Source organism: Ischnura elegans, chromosome X (assembly GCF_921293095.1).
Source record: "Ischnura elegans chromosome X, ioIscEleg1.1, whole genome shotgun sequence".
In the NCBI taxonomy this organism is placed as follows: domain Eukaryota; kingdom Metazoa; phylum Arthropoda; class Insecta; order Odonata; family Coenagrionidae; genus Ischnura; species Ischnura elegans.
Window position 1 is genome coordinate 115,609,189 of NC_060259.1, and position 17,682 is coordinate 115,626,870.

The window sequence follows — 17,682 nt, forward strand, 5'->3', positions numbered from 1 at the left end:
AACAAAGCACACGCATAAAATATTCGCCGCAATATCACGGCAAATATTGGCACAGTGAGTTCCAATTCAGTTTGGTTTCATGACACTAGAAGACTGTTTCGTTCTCTTGCATGATTTCAGAAAGCCCGTAATGAAGCAATATTGAAATCAGTGAGTGAGTTGGCTTAGTGGCAAAGCAAATTATTTTTCACGGCAGCAATTTGAAGTCACGGATTCTGATCTCTACGAAATTTTTTTTTCCTGAAGCATATGATGGCATTACCATATTTTTGTTATCCACTCTAACGCAAATGAATCACTGCTCTCGTTATAAAATTTTGAATTGCGTAAATTTATTTTGTTTTCCACTGATATCGATTTTCGAAACAAAATCTCATTTCATGAAGAATTTGGAAAATTATCCATACAGTTTTTCATTTCCATCTAGTCCTTTTTCGTACTATGCGAATGTTCTATCGTATTCAATAATATGTAGACAGCAGTGACTACGACTTAACTGATGTTGTAGGGTCGGTGAAAACGTGAAAGGTTGGCACATGAAGCAGCCTGCATCCTTAGCCTTCGTGACACCAAGAGCCGACGAGGACGGACGCGACAGAGCTACCGAAGCAGGAGTCAAACTCCAGGAGCATGAGCCCAATCAGAATTCAGATTAGTGGATGGAATGCACTGAAGAAACTCCACACTCATGTTGGGGCATCGGAATGTTTTCTTTCGGGCTCCGTGGCGAAGTTTTTTCCTATCTTTATAGATTCGTATTACGTCTTGCTGTTTATGTATCACTAATACTTAGTTCCTTAGGCGATTGGGTCTATATTTTGAGTAGTAGTTGCGGAAGAGTTCTTAGAGTGATGGAGTCCGAGGTAATTACACATTATAATTCACAGTGTCCGGCGATATATAGTGGAAATGATTTATATTCATGAGGATAAAATAAAATGGTAAACTTCCACACACTTTTTTATTAACCAAATATCGACCCGGTTTTGACACGTAGTATCAAAGTGGGGTCAAGATCTAGCCTCTGAAGAAATGTGCTTACGCTAGAAAGAATTTAATTGCAATGACATTATTTCCAATCCAATTGATCAATTTATTTTCACGCTGGTAATGAATTTCAGTAGATATCAACCAAAATAAAATCGATTTTCAGAGTACTTCTAATCTTTCACTGACACCCCATATTTGGCAATTTAAGTGTCCTTGCGCACATTGGGGGTTGTGCTGCGATGAAAATTCGCACTTAGTAATAAATTTTGAAAGTTTCTTCCTTAACTGACTGCAAAACTTGAATTTGTTTCACACCTCTCTCTGCACAATCAATTACCACTTGTGGACCGCGAATAATTTACAAATCGTTCTTGGTTGTTCATCCCATCCTCGCATGTGCGCATCAAAGAATGGAGTGCATATTTACAAATTATTAAATAGCTTTCTCGAATGAGTGGTGACAAAATTTGATAAAGATACCTTAGTCATGTCTTTATGTTTATAGAATGCCTTCTTCGGTGGATCATATTTTCCCTCACATGTCCTCATACGGAGTATCACGTTTTCCTTTTCATACCTATAAAAGGATCCGTCAAAGAATGCCAGGCCTACAACTCCTCACTCAGGTACCACAAGTGGTTTGAAAACATCTTTTGTACTGCTTTCGCTATGTCCAGGTTAACACTTGCGTAATTAACAAATCTTTTTAGGAACTGCGGGTCACTGTTGGGAGCAGATGCACCACAAGGAGCGTAGAAGCGAATCTTTTTCTTCCTTCTTGAATATATTGATATCTATTCCACTAACACCTGCATTTCGTGCTCCTCTTTGATTGCGTAAGAATTTTACTCCCTCAGCCCAAGCACATTTATCCGAGAGATGAACTGCACTTTCCTCCTCGTGCGTCAAAAACTCAATGGCACCGCTCCTTGCAATGTCAAACAAATCATCAAGTTTTGTTACGACTTCATATCCACTGTATTTCGCGCTCTCTCTTTATTTCGTCGCACGTTCATCCATTCTTTGCGTAATTTTTCTAACTTTTCGATCGCTTTATTTTCCGTATTAATTCAGGAATTCTCGTTTTGTACTATAGATGAAATTCATTTCTTACGGTTTTTCTCGTACTAAGTCACATGCATTTTGAACCCATTACTTGATAGCGAAAACATACAGTACTATTCTCACTGTAGGTAACTTTCAGCCAAGTTTTTCTTCACTTCTTTTCCAGCGAGTTGAATGCCTGGATTGGGTCTTGATTTCATGCCTTTCCCTGTTGGCCTATTCTTAAAATGAACGTCACGTGTATTCATCATAAGCTAGTTATTTCGCCATTATTCTCCTTACATCCTAAAAAAATTAGCACTTCCTATCCTTTGCACTCTATACACTAGAACTATATGTCCACTGTCCGTGAACTGACACCCTCGTTTCTTCTTCCTTGAATATTTCTATCTACTGTTGGAGCCTTGGAAGCCTTGCTCATCTCCTTATTTCCTTTATGATTCACAGACACAATTTTATCACATACTTATAGTATTTTGATACTATATATATTTATAGTACATAAAGAGCATTTTGGAACTTGCTAGACTGATTCGCGGTCGTATGGTGGCAACAAATTAAGGTTTAAGGGGTCGGTACCTAGTGCATAGGATGGCACTGGAGGGTTAAAATTGACATTGTGGGCTTAAACAACATTAATCATGACACAAGAGGATCAGCATGTTCAATTCTATACCATTACCATGTAAATATTGTCATGAGGAGGAAAGACTTTGTCGAGAGGGTGGAGGTGAAGTCTCTAGTAAGTGGTGCGGGCCGTAACTCAGCGGCGCCGCGGTGCGGGGTGGCGCCCTGGGGGGGGTGGATTACATTACGACGGGCTATATCTCCTAAAAGCTTAGAGATAGGTCAAAATATACAGAAAATCGGTCATGAAGGACATTACTTTCACCGTGTACATAGGAATAGCTATTTTACTGCTCCAAAAAACTCAATTGAGGGTCCTCAGTACTTAGGGCTTTTGGGGCACGGGTTGCCGTTATTTTAAAGTAACAAAATTTTAACACTTGAATATAGACCTCATTTGGATCATTTTGAGACTAGGAAAACATAGCTTTTCGCAATTCTGAAAAATAAGGGCCGGCCTACTGTAGAGTGATTTTAGACCACCTTTTTCTGCATCTTCAGGCCTTATTACGGTTCTAACTAACGGTTCATATGCAATGCACCACGGCCTCTGCTTCCTCCACCATTTGAAGGACATTTTCTTCGAAGTTGCGTGTAGTGCACATTCCATAGTAGGGAGGTTTCCTATTATTTTTAATTGCCTGAATCGAAAGATTATTACTCCTGGAGTAAATACTTAACGGTTTTAGATTTTTAAATGGCGACGTCAATTTTTCGCGATTCAATGAAAAGTGAACATTTTCAAGCGCGCGAAAACGCGCCGGCTAAGTATGAATACTGGGAAAAGCCCGCGTTACGTCATTCTGGTTCCGGCTACCACCGTATGAAACCACCTTGGTACGAGGCTATGAACGCCGCTACGATGCAGGCTGTTAGCAGGTACCGATTGGCTTAAATAAGGAATATTAATACCTTATCAAACGAAAGTAACTTTCCGACAGTGGCGCCGCGCCGACTCCATGAGGCCTGAGGGGGCCCGAGCCCCCTCAAAAATTCGTTATGGGTGTGAGGAAAAAATTTGTCAGGATTGTCGATTTCCCCCGGAGTGTCCAGATATCGAGATTATAGTTATAACTTTATAAGGGTTCTAATGTTGATCACATGGCTCTTCTAAAATGCTCAAAAAACTTTAAACTCACTACTTCCAAAATTTCCCGGGGCAAGATCCCCGGTTTGAGGCCCCCTATATTTTTTGTAAGTCGGCATCCCTGCTTTCCGGCCTTAGAAAATTTAAATAGCTTATTATTAAGAGATGTTTCCCTGAGCCCTGTGCCTCATGCATGCATTGGTAATCTCAGACGGTGTAAAACTCCTACCTACTCGTATAGAAACTAGGTCCCTGTGTCAGTGTCAAACAGTAATCTGCTAACATGGTGCTGAAATTTCCTTGGTTCCATTTTTCCAAATGTAAACTACTTTGGTCGAAACGCTCACTGTGTTCATCTCTAGAAGCACCGAGGTTTGGTGGAAAAAGGCAGGGTTAGAGCCGAGAAAATAGTTTTTAAAATTCATATTGCAGCCCATATTTTGGTACGATTTAATTATGTTAATATAGCCACCAGATCACGATAATTTTCAGCCATGATATTTCCTAAAAATGTTGAGATATATTTCTTAATGCGTTCCACGCGCTTTTCTCCATTCACCTCACTTGCTGTTGAAAATCTGAATCTTTTAATCCCTAATCTGTGGCCCAATACGTATTCCTTATTTGATCTTTGCGTCACTTAATTGAAGGACTTTTTGTTTCAAATAAAGAAAAACCAGCACCATTTTTGTCCATGGCTTGAAGAAAATAAAAAAAAAGTCCTTACTTAATATGTAGAGGTGAAAAAAGAATGTTTTTTGGATCGACCAAAAGCTTAAAAGGGACATTTTTGAATTCAGGGACGAGTTCTTTACGTTCTGGACAAATTTTTTTCAAGTAATATTTTTTCTGTCTCTCATATCCCATTCACAGAAGAAGCAACAACATTTCGTATAGCCAAGCTGTAATTATAGTAGCACTGCAATTACTTTAAGTGGCCACAAATTTTCCATTTATATTTTGGGTAGTGATTTTTTCTAAAAGTAACTGCAAATTCTAGTAAGATTCTTTCATATCAGTTTCATGAGTTAAATGTATTGATGGGAGCTCGTTGCCATTATGTAAGTGATTAGCCTACGAGGAATAAATGAACAAACGCTAATCATCTGTGTTTAATTTAAAATTAAGAGTATTCATAACAGAGAGAACATCATTGCAAAAAGCAAATAGTTTTTTAGAGAAGAAACCAAATCAAATTCGTCATGGAGAGGAGCGGGACTTCAAAAGTTTCGAATTAAGATCCAACAATTTTCAACCCTTTAATTGTGATCCTGCAGGGTTAGATTTTACCCTGCTTTTTGGATAAATTTCAAATCGTGGAGTAGATCATTTAAATTCTCTTGCGTTATGAAATGAGTTCAAGCAGATATACTCGGTCCAAAATTTGGGTCCTTCGAGTTTCCGAATCCTTCATTATCACGTTCTTGATTACTTTCTGAATCTTTGATAAGATTAACATACTCCATTGGTTTCGGCACTTTTAAATTTTCGGAGTGATTGAACGGTAGTGTCGCTGTTTCAAAGTTGTCTGGATATTTTACCGTGCGTTTTGACTACGTTGTAATTCCTTTCATTTCTTCAACAAAGATAACAGTCTGAAAAATGATCAGCCAAATCATGGGGACGGCAAATTCCTTATGACGCTTTCCCTTAGTCTAACCAGTAAGAAGCTCTTGCCTGGTGCCACACAACACATGGGGAGCCCATCCTTTATCTTGGCCACCCAATAGGCAGCCAAAATAAAGCTTATAACCCTGTCTGACAGTGGGAGTAATTTTCCACCTTTGAGCCGTTTCAAGTAACTTCACCGCATGCATAATAAAAGTCATCAGGATGGTTCACGCACTATCTAGGCCAGGTTAAAGCTAACAAGGAGACTTAGCCTTATGGATGTCAAGAAAGAAGATAAAACCTCTTTTTATTTGAAAGTAGACACTTAGATAGGAAAACTGTTGAAGGGTTTTGTCCATATACGCCTGGGTTTGAGAGAAAAAAGCATTTAAAAAATTAAAAATATGGTCACAGTGAATTGAATTTTAAAAATTTCGTTCATTGTTTAACGTCGCTTTGGACGAGTGGTAGCGTGCCGCGATTCTGTTATGAAAGCCAGGGTTCGAGACTGGGGGAGTGTAAATTTTTTCCAGTCTGCCACCTCCTCCATTTTTTTATGATCTGTTTTTTACTTCTTCAGATTTGTTCCTTTAGAACGTTTTATATTTTTTTTAACTTAACTGCTTTTTGAGAATAACCCCTAAACTGACATTTATGTCGCTTGCTAACCCTTGCTTCGAATTATTCTTTCCGTGCCAAGATTCCTCAAATCAGGGGTGATAAAACTGTGGTGCTGGCATCGAAGTGAAGGGAACTCATTTCCGAAGGAAAAGATTTTAAACATACTGTCTCCGGAGAGTTTCCCAGGTGCCTCCTGCGAGCGAAAACAAGAAAAGCAAACAATTGAAAAGCACCATGCTAATTCTATAATACTGCTACATGAGCATTCGCCCTTGCGTTTCTTTAAATTCTCAGGGAAACATATTTCCCTAAATATTAAGCCACTTATCAGCGATTACATCGATATAAGCTGTAATTTCCTGCGAGCAACAAAATATGGTAGTTTCCTTCATCAAAGAAAACGAAAGGCATTGATTGCGATTCGTTACCTACCATTAACGTATTCATAATATAAAAGTTATTTGGTTTTAGAAATCCCAGTTTAGGCGAATATTAATGGTCAATTTTATCCCCATTTGAAAAAGGCCATATTGGCGCCCATGCGATGCCACTCCACGTGACGTCACAGGGACCTATTTTCTGTACGAGTAGATAGGAGTTTTACATCGCCTTCGATTACCATTGCATGCATGAGGCACACAGCTGAGGGAAACATGTCCTAATAATCACCTATTAAAACTGGCTAAGGTCGGAAAGTTTTCTTCGCTTGATAAGGTATTAATAATCTTTATTTAAGCCAAACGCAACCAGCTAGCATGGTACTCTGCTACCTGCTAGCATCCTGTGTAGTATTAGCGCTCAAATCCTCGCCCCAAGGTCACCTCACTTGCGGGGAACCAGAACGACGTCACACGGAGTTTTTCCGGCATTCATACTTACCCGTCGCGTTTTCGCGCGCTTAAAAAATTTTCACTTTTCATTTAATCGCGAAAAATTAATGTCGTCATTTAAAAATCTAAAAGTGTGAAATGCGTACTCCAGTAGTAATAATCTTTCAATTTAGGCAATGTAAAAAAAATAGGAAACCACCCTATTCTCTAACTATCTTCAGAGAAAGCAAACGTCTTCTCGCTCCTACAGCTGGTCACATGCTGATGTGAAAGGGCAGCTGAAGCAGCATTGCTTTGAACAAAACGATAAGATAGTACAATTTTAAACATATTTTTACAGTATAAGAAGGCATTACATCGTAGGACAACATCTTTTTGCAGGAAAGTTTTATTTTCACTTTCTCATGCTATCACGATACATAAATGAATTAAATTGCTACTTTCGTAAAAGCAAAAACATACATTAAGCTTTCCTATAGAAACTAGATGTGATGGTAAGAATCTAAGCACGTATTCTGAATCAGCGTGAAAAATACTCCTAAGATCACTTCACAACGTCTCTAGAACAAAACCTATGTTGACCAGTGAGACGTAAACAATTATCACTTTGAAAGGTTTTAGTGCGTCAATTGCGATTGAAAATTTTCTCAATGATATGGACATGATTGCTACAAATTTAATTGACCATACGCAATTTTTGTGTTAAATTCCATAAATCATGAAACAAAATTAACATTAAATTTTTTCCTAGACAGTGACAAAAAAATTATTTTCTGCATTTTGATACCTTACTTTTTTCAATTTCTTTGAAAACCAATTTTGTAAAATTAAAAGAACGCGCGACATTTTGCTGTCAAATTACTTTTGACAGTATTTTAGGGTCAAATAAAATATCTAAATTACTGTGAAATGAAGAAAGAAAAATATACTCCAGTGAATTCACACTTCTCTTGGGACAATATCTCTCCTTTTATTAAATTCGAAATCTCAGCAGCACTTCAATGTATTATAATATGTCAGCATCAACATCTCCGGTTGTACACCTACGTCCTAATTGGTTACATCTCAGGTGGAGGTCTTCTCCGATTGTTCAATGACTCACTACCATCCCTGTTGCGTTTCCCCGAGTAGTACACGGTACTTGAATTTTTATTCATCCTTTGCTATGTGTCCGCTACTGATTAGCCTGCCTCCAACAAGGTGACTACTTTTCGCTCTTTCGCCTGCTGACAAAGGCATCTTAAATCAAGATAGGAACATATCCTTCTCGATCGAAAGAAAAACGCGTCCTGGAAATGTGCACGGCAGTCCTTCCGGTTAAGGTAAAACTTTTTCAAAACCAACTGCATTCAAATACGTGGCCCATCGAATATTCTCGTTGACGGTCTTGTTTACCTTAAGAGAACGCTTGCTATGGCCCGTGGTGATTTTTGTAGTTTCGTTCAGATATGCGAAGGAAAATTCAGAGGAGCGTTCCCAATGTGCGCACCTTGTGCCGTCGAATGCGCCTCAATTCTAAGGAGTTCATCGCCAATCATGCTCTGGGTTGCGGGAGACTCAGTAGTCAATCGCGTGTTATGACAACGAATATAGGAAATGGTTTGCCTTGTTTGAATTTCCCCCACTGACCAAAGAACAGTAACCCACTGGAAAGGAATTCCACTAACCCGCGGAGCGATAGCGGCGGCACAAATTTTGTCGGGATACTTTTTCCCCCCTTAGTACGAATGAAATATTTTGCCCGTGACGAGATGAATGAGACGACTAAAATATTATTTTATGCTTTCCCGGAGAATAATAATGTGGGTAAACTTTTCTCGGGAATCCCACCGGGTTCTATTGAGAAAAGTTTACCCACATGAAGACGACTGTTTCGCCGTTCTCATCGTTTTTCGCGTGTTCGTCTTCACTTGTTCGACTGTAGAAGCTGAACGATTGCGTCTAAACAATGTTTAATAAATCATTGTTGTAGTCGAAAAAACAATGAGTATAACAATGTGTGACAAGACCCTGTGGAGGTTCGCCAGAATTGAAAAAAAGGCTTTGAGTTAAGCCTTTTACCTTTTTGGCGCTGATAGTAGTTCATTGGCAATGGCAATACGAAATGTTAGCGCAGTAAGGGATACAGGCATGAATTATGACAGTTGGATAAAATAACGTGAGAAATGGTCTCTCGTCATCTTCCGGCGTGACTGGCGAATTATCCAACTTATCCATCTACTAAAAGTCTTTTTATTCTCAATAATTATTTCTTTGAGCTGAAGAAATGATACTTTTCGAATGAGTTGCTATGAGACGGTCACTTCCCGAGATGAAAACTCTGCTCATCCTTTAAAATCAAGAGTTAATTGTGAGTGTTCGTTTAAGTGGGTCAAGGCGGTTTGGTTCAAGGACGAACGGCGTGAAATGGACACGCAGAATTCGCCTTGGCTTTTTGGAGCACTTCAACTCACAAATCACATTTTTCTTTCCCTTATTTCGGTACCACTATAACTATAATTAGTTTCACGTGCGATGCATCACGGTTTAATCCTCCTCATCCATTTCAAGGGCTAATTCCTTGAATTTAGGCGAAAATTAAAAGATAGAGCCTCGTAAACCCCCAGCTTTCCATTTTGAAATTTCGGGCGTCCGCACAATATTTGTATTTCATCCGAAATTGACCAAATGATTTGTTGGAAAGAAATAAAATCAGTCAAAATGTGCACTGCAATTTTATTAATTACTAACATTGCGCACATTAAATTAATTTTTAAATATTTTACATATTTGTGTACGTGTGAGAGAAAAGCCGAACTATTGAGGCGAGTCTGAAAGAGTATAGGAGGCATTTCAGATTGGCGCGAACAGAGAAGTCGGACGAGGCGGAACAGATTCGTATTTTATGCTTTTAAAACTCTACACTGCATGCGAATTGCGATGCGTTAAGACACCCCTGCTGGTTTCGCACGGTTTGTGGGGACACTACTAGTAGACGCCGACACAGCGGAGCCAGTGGAGCAGCAGAGAACTCCATTTCCGAAATGCGATGAAAGTGGAGCCGCTATAGCAATTCGTTGCGATATTCTTGAATTCGACTGTGCTCCGCAAACCGAATCATTAAGATAATTCCTCGTTATAACTTTCGTGCAAGGTCAATTTTTGGGTGAACGGAACAATTTCCGACAGATAATGGTCGCTTTCTCAAAGAAAACCTCGCCCAAAAATGGACGCGGCGACATTGGACAAAAGCTTATATTTAACATAATGCATCAATAAGGGTGTGGCAGGGGGTGTTAGGAATCTAGCCTTTTACACGTAATAAAGGAAATGCTCCAACGAAATTACGCCAAGCATTTATTTAAAGCCTTTCTATTGATAAGGGAAAAACGAATTCTCATATGGTTCGTCAAAATGTCTCTCTTAATTTTTCGCTTCCGTCGGACCTGGAAATATAGTATGGCTCTAGCATTAAGTTCTCTGTATCGCTCTTAAAGATGTATCCATTCTCAATGTTCAAGCTATCTAGCGCGCAGCCTCCTAGCCTCCAGCGGCTCCCAGCCTAATTCGCTTAACATCTGAATAACGCTGTCTGTACGCTCGTTGCAGCTTTTGACGAACCGCGCAGCCTTCCTTTGTATTCTATTCAGTTCGCGGATTAAGTCTTTCTGAACCGGATCGCATGTGATATCGCTGCATATTCTAGGTGCGGACGGACGAGTGCAAAATGGCACCTTTCTTTTACTTTCTCATCCGAAAATCTTTTAGTTTAACCAGTTGTAGAGTCTCTTCGAATTCATAGCACAATCGTGGATATACTGGTGGTCCTTTACTGAAAACCAGGCGGGCGTGTGCACTTATTTAACGAAAGTTATTGTATTTATTCAGTTGTCTAAGTATTAAACTATTTACGTTCTTGGTGGTCACGCAAAGCCGTTGGCCATTGTAAGTAAGCTAGCGGTAACAGGCCACTTTTATCTTGTTTTTTTTTTTCGGCCAAAATTTCGAATCAAATTTCTTTATTCGAAGCCGAAGTCGATGGCGCGGGGGGACCCAGGTAAACCTTGGGCGGCGAAGCCGCCCCATCACCAGGAAGGGCGATGCCGTTCCCAGGAGCCGACGCCTCGGGGGGACTCGGGCAACACTTGTGCGGCGAAGCCGCCCTCCAACGATCAACGACGAAGCCGTTCCGAGGAATTAGCGGGTCTCCGTCACAGGGCTACCTCGATATCTGGGCGGCGAAGCCGACCCCTGACGAGGAACGGCGAAGCCGTTCCGAGACGTCGGGGGTGGGACGGCGAAGCCGTCCGGTGGGGGCAGCCGGCGACGCCGGATGCGGGTCGCCGATAACCCTCGGGCGGCGCAGCCGCCCACAGGCGAGGAACGGCGAAGCCGTTCCGAGGTGGCTACGGCTCGGGGGGACACAGGTAAACTTTGGGCGGCGAAGCCGACCACGGGTGAGGAACGGCGAAGCCGTTCCGAGAAGTCGTTGGCTCGGGGGGACCCAGGTAAACCTTGGGCGGCGAAGCCGCCCCACCACGAAGAAGGGCGATGCCGTTCCCAGGAGTCGACACCTCGGGGGGACTCGGGTAACCCTTGGGTGGCGAAGCCGCCCTCGCACGATGAACGGCGAAGCCGTTCCGAGGAACTAGCGGGTCTCCGTCACAGGGCTACCTCGATATCTGGGCGGCGAAGCCGACCCCTGACGAGGAACGGCGAAGCCGTTCCGAGACGCTGCGGATGGGACGGCGAAGCCGTCCGGTGGGGGCAGCCGGCGAAGCCGGATGCGGGGGGGTTTTAAGGGGCGTAGCCCCCTAACGAGCGCGCGCAGCGCGGCGAGTCTATATTATATACAACCCGATGTGTGACAGATACCTCACTCACTGACCACTCATTCACGTATACAAATTCCCGACCACTTCCGGACGTGCTGGGAAGACGAAATTTTTACAGGTCGTGGAGAAAAAATATTCATCGGGGGGAAAAGTCCGAAAACTCGAAAAAGTCGATCGGTTTTCGAGATATATCGATCCGAATTAACATTGGAGCCTTATGGGACTAAATCATATTCCATTTTTTGCCTACTTAAAAATGTCACGGGAACATGAAATGTCACTGACGGAAACTAGATTTTTTGGCCGATTTTTTAATGTGAAACATTTTGCCATATTTCGTTTATAAGTATTTTTTATAATTTTTTTAAATTTCCAATGCTTTTCTTATGGGCCTATCTTTGGATTTTTTTAAAACCAACTTATAATCGTTGTAGGAATAAGTCCTTAACTTATGAGATACTAGATTTTTTGGTTGATTTTTTGGTGTGGTTGCCTTTGCAATTTTTTGTTTAAAAGTATTTTTTTTAACAATTTAAAATTTCCAATGCTTTTCTTATGGGCTCACTTTGGGAATTTTTTTGACCGATTTGCAATAATCGTAGGACCAATTCAATTTAACGCAAGATACTAGATTTTTTTCTTAATTTTTTGGCTATCCTTTGATATCCACATGTTAATCAAACTTCGAGTAATTAACGATTATGTATTTTCATTGAATTTGCGACTCCTACAACGTTTGGTAACTTACAACACATCCGCCGTGAAGTTTGCATTCCCTCAACACACGATTTTAAATTTTTCGGAATTTTTTTTTACCACTTCCCGACGTGGTACGGACACCAAATTCAGGTGATTGACGTCTTTCTTGTGCCCCTACGCGCCGCTACAAGGAGAACGCCGAATATTTAATTTTAACGGGTGACACCGTCGAAAAACCATGCTTACACTACAGCTACAGAGCCAAAATTTTTAGCCAAGGTAAACGATGCCGCGTTATACAGAACAAGCACTTTAAGTCCCCCGAAAACCCCCTGTGACCCCCCCAAAAAAATAAAAATTACTTAATAAGTCGTATATTTCGTGTACCATTCATCCCAGTTGTATCGTTTTTATTTATTCGGACTGGGAATTGTGTCGGCTATATTTACGCGTCATGTTAAATTATCCTGCCCCATTTACACACCCGCAATAAAACTTCAAATTTTTAAATGTACATTTCTTAACAAAATAGTAGATATAAAAAAGGGCTTCCAGGACAAGGACACCTAAAAGCGATTTTTTTAAACCACTTCCCCATAAAGTACGGCTACGAAATTCACACGAGTAATGCCTTATTACAGCGCCTATGCAACGCTATGTGGAGAACACAGAATTGGTAATATAAATGTGAGCACTACGGGAAAATTAATTGTTCCCCTAAAGCTAGATCGCTGGATTTTCTACTGTAGGTAAACAAAGACCTTTTATGCAAGAAAACCCCTCGAAATTTCAAGTGGCTTCCTATAAGACCGGGGAAAAAATTCTTTTTTTTTCTGTAAATAGCATGTTCTTCGGTGTTTTCGCATATTTTAGCAGTAATTCCCTTCTCCTATGACTCATCGCTAAGGAATTCATTTCAATGATTGTGACGGTTGCCAGTACACTCAAAAAAAACCTGTTAACCCCCGGACCGCCTTCAAAACATCGTCATAAGCTAAAATGCCACAATCACGGCTAGCATGCGTCAAGATTCTGCCTCATTATCCTCCGGTAGCATTTGTAAACGATGGGGGATAGCTGGTAGTACGCATTGCTCTGTGAGGAGTGAAAACCCTGGCGGCGAAGCTGCCCCCTCCCCAGGAACGACGGAGCCATTCCGAGGAGTCAGAGGCGCGGAAAACCTCCGAGAACCCTCGGGCGGCAAAACCGCTCCAATACGTGGTGCAGCCGAGTGGGTGTCTTACGAGGGGGGAGGGCGCCAATAACCCTTGGGCGGCAAAGCCGCCCCGAGGCGAGGAACGGCGAAGCCGTTCCGAGGAGTCGACGTCACGGGGGGACACATGTAAACCTTGGGCGGCGAAGCCGCCCAGAGGCAAGGAACGGCGAAGCCGTTCCCAGGAGACGACGTCCCGGGGGGACACATGTAAACCTTGGGCGGCGAAGCCGCCCCATCACCAGGAAGCTTACGGGGGGAGGGCGCCGATAACCCTTGGGCGGCAAAGCCGCCCACCGACGAGGAACGGCGAAGCCGTTCCGAGGAGTCGATTGCTCGGGGGGACACATGTAAACCTTGGGCGGCGAAGCCGCCCAGAGGCAAGGAACGGCGAAGCCGTTCCCAGGAGACGACGTCCCGGGGGGACACATGTAAACCTTGGGCGGCGAAGCCGCCCCATCACCAGGAAGCTTACGGGGGGAGGGCGCCGATAACCCTTGGGCGGCAAAGCCGCCCACAGACGAGGAACGGCGAAGCCGTTCCGAGGAGTCAACGGCTCGGGGGGACACATGTAAACCTTGGGCGGCGAAGCCGCCCAGAAGCAAGGAACGGCGGAGCCGTTCCCAGGAGACGACGTCCCGGGGGGACACATGTAAACCTTGGGCGGCGAAGCCGCCCCATCACCAGGAAGCTTACGGGGGGAGGGCGCCGATAACCCTTGGGCGGCAAAGCCGCCCACAGACGAGGAACGGCGAAGCCGTTCCGAGGAGTCGACGGCTCGGGGGGACATAGTAAACCTTGGGCGGCGAAGCCGCCCAGAGGCAAGGACCGGCGAAGCCGTTCTGAGGAGTCGACGTCCCGGTGGGACATATGTTAATTTGGGCGGCGAAGCCGCCCCATCACCAGAGAGCTTACGGGGGTAGGGCGCCGATAACCCCTGGGCGGCGAAGCCGCCCACAGACGAGGAACGGCGAAGCCGTTCCGAGGAGTCCACGGCTCGGGGGGACCCAGGTGAACCTTGGGCGGCGAAGCCGCCCCAACACGAGGAAGGGCGATGCCATTTCCAGGAGTCGACCCCTCGGGGGGACTCGGGTGAGCCTTGGGCGGCGAAGCCGCCTCCCCACGATGAACGGCGAAGCCGTTCCGAGGAACTAGCGGGTCTCCGTCAGAGGGCTACCTCGATATCTGGGCGGCGAAGCCCACGCCGGACGAGGAACGGCGAAGCCGTTCCGAGGAGTCGCGGGCGGGACGGCGAAGCCGTCCGGTGGGGGCAGCCGGCGAAGCCGGATGCGGGGGGTTTTAGGGGGCGTAGCCCCCTAACGAGCGCGAGTCCTATCTATATACAGCCCTTGTGGTGACTGACTGACTGATGGATACAAATTCCCGACCACTTCTAGAAGTGCTGGAGAGCTGAAATTTGGCTGGCGTGCGGGGAACCCGAAATGATCCGGAGGAAAAATCCGAAAACAGGAAGTTTCCGCCACGTGTCGTCGCAAGGACGACAAAATGGCCGAAATCGCCGGGGACCGTATTTCGGTTTTTATTTTACTGCGTGCAAACCGTGCGTGCCACACGGATTGTCAATGCATTTTTTGAAAGCTGATAAACTTGGGCACGTAATTATGTAATGCTTTTATTTTATAGTTAAGCATTATGCTGCTAAAATGGCGTCCGAAAATTGGTTTTTCAAAAAATATTTCATAAGTTCCGGTCCCCTCGTCGTAATAATAGGTGTAGGATATTGAAAATGATTATTATATATGCTCATAACATAGTCTACGAAATGTAGGTAACAATTTTCTTTCGTCGTCCTTGGTTACTCAGAAACAAATTAAAATTTACTAAAAATCACCAAAAAGTACCATTTCCAAAAGATTAACACAAGATTTCGTCCAGTTTTACACGACTGATTTCGTTCAGACTTAGTATTTACATAAAACTATGCATTTTGTTTCAGAAAAAGTAAACGTTTTTACAATATTGCCTTCGATAAACCAACAAAAATTAAAAATGGTGGACACTTCCCATTTTTTCCCGGGAGTTCGTTTACTATTTATCGTTGTACAGGCGATAAATTGCCGTCATACGGACCGTTGTTGTATATTATGAAAGCCAATAAATGTTGCCACCTACTAATGTAATTTTTGAAGTTAATGTCTAAGTTAAACACTTTCAAAATGGCGTCCAAAAATCTATTTCTCGGAAAATGTTTAATATTTTCCACTGCCATCGGCCTAATTCTGTGAGTTGGACAACGAAAATGATTATTATATATTTTCACAACATCATCTACGAAATGTAGGTAACAATTTTCTTTCGTCGTCCTTGGTTACTCAGAAAAAAATTAAAATATTCCGAAAATCACCGAAAATTACGATTTCCAAATGATTAACATAGCATTTTGTCAATTTATACCTCACCGATTTCTTTCAACCTTTGTAGTTACATACATCTATGCATCATATTTCTGGAATCATAAATATTTAATAAATGAATTGATCGATATAACCGCGAAAAAAAAAATGGCGGGCACTAATAATTTTTTCCGGGGAGAGATTTACTTTTTATTGTTTTACTCTCGAAATATGGATGTCATAGGGGCAACTTCTCTTAGATATGATAGTAAATAGATGTTACCATGTAACATAGTCATTTTTAAATCCCCTAAAAATTCCTAAAAAATTACAATTTGCATATTAGTAGCCTTTTCCGGTACTTTTCGTCACAATTCCGCCACATTTCCAAGCCTTACCACTTTTCGCTACGGAATTGATGTGGACGATTGATAACCCCTGGCTGTAAAAACCTATAAACCCCCGGTTAACCCACATTCACACCCCAAAAAAAAATTTAGCATACAATTCTACCATTTTGGGTACTTTTCGTGACTATTCCACCGCTGGTTCTTACCCAAACGACTCATCCCCACGGAATTTATGTGAACGGATGGTGACCGCCAGGAGTACACACATATAAACCCCCGGTATTCCCTGAAACCCCCCGAAATGTAAAATGTGCCATTAAGGCCCATATCGTCAGTCGCTCCTTCAGATCTCGTCTTCACTTAGGATTCCTTCAACGGCCTCCTTCGCGAAGGACGCGATTACGTTCGAGAGACGATCCTCAGTGAAGCTCTTCTTTATCTTCCGACTTAAGCTGGTCTTTTGGATCATTTTCGTCGCTCATGGAATGTCCGGTTCTGAGATCCGTTCATCCAGTCAAACAAAGACAAAACATAACTCACCTAGCGTCACATGGGCCACAAAATATGCCGAAATGGAGCAAATGGGTAACGCGGAAAGAGTTTTTCTGTTTAATTTGGTAATCAAACATAGGGATATTCAAGAAAATAAGAAAACGGACGCAGTGACAGTTTGCATTGGAATCAGAAATTAAATTCACCGAAAATTCATAGATAATTCATACATCAAATATACAACAGACCGAAGAGTGGGAAAAAAGCAACAAGTTTCCTCAGTTAGATGATTAGTAAATATCAACTATAGTCTTTAGTAGTCGAAACGTACAACTAAACAATCCAGCATTAACGTAAGCCAACATGATGATTAAATAATTCCTGGGGTGTAGGTAATATAATGCAAAAAGTTGTTTGCCAACGTGTTGTTTTATTTTAAAGCCATCATTCCCTTTCCGAATAAAATTCCACTTGATTTTGGCAATTCCTCAAGTATTGCCGAGATAAGTAATCGTACGCGGAAAAAAGGTTTAGTTAGAACTATCGAATTCTGATGAAATTTATCACACTTTTCGGTCGTCATATGGCACATTGAAAAATTTAGTAACAATTACCAAACCAGTTTGATAAATTATATCAAACTGGTTTGGTAATTGATACCGAAATGGCCACAGCAGTTCGATATAAACTATCAAAAGCAAAAGATAATAAAACCGACGTAGCGTGCACAGTGCGCGTGAAAGATTTTCAATCCAGAAAACACTATCCTGATTTAAAATCATAAAATTAATAGTTTAACGTAAGTTTATGCTAAAGAAATGCAAAAAAAAACAAAAAAAAAATTCACCAAATTCAATGCATAATCGAACGTGGACCCTCCGCTTGGTAGCGACGGGCGCTAACCACTGGGCTAAATCGGATCCTGTAAT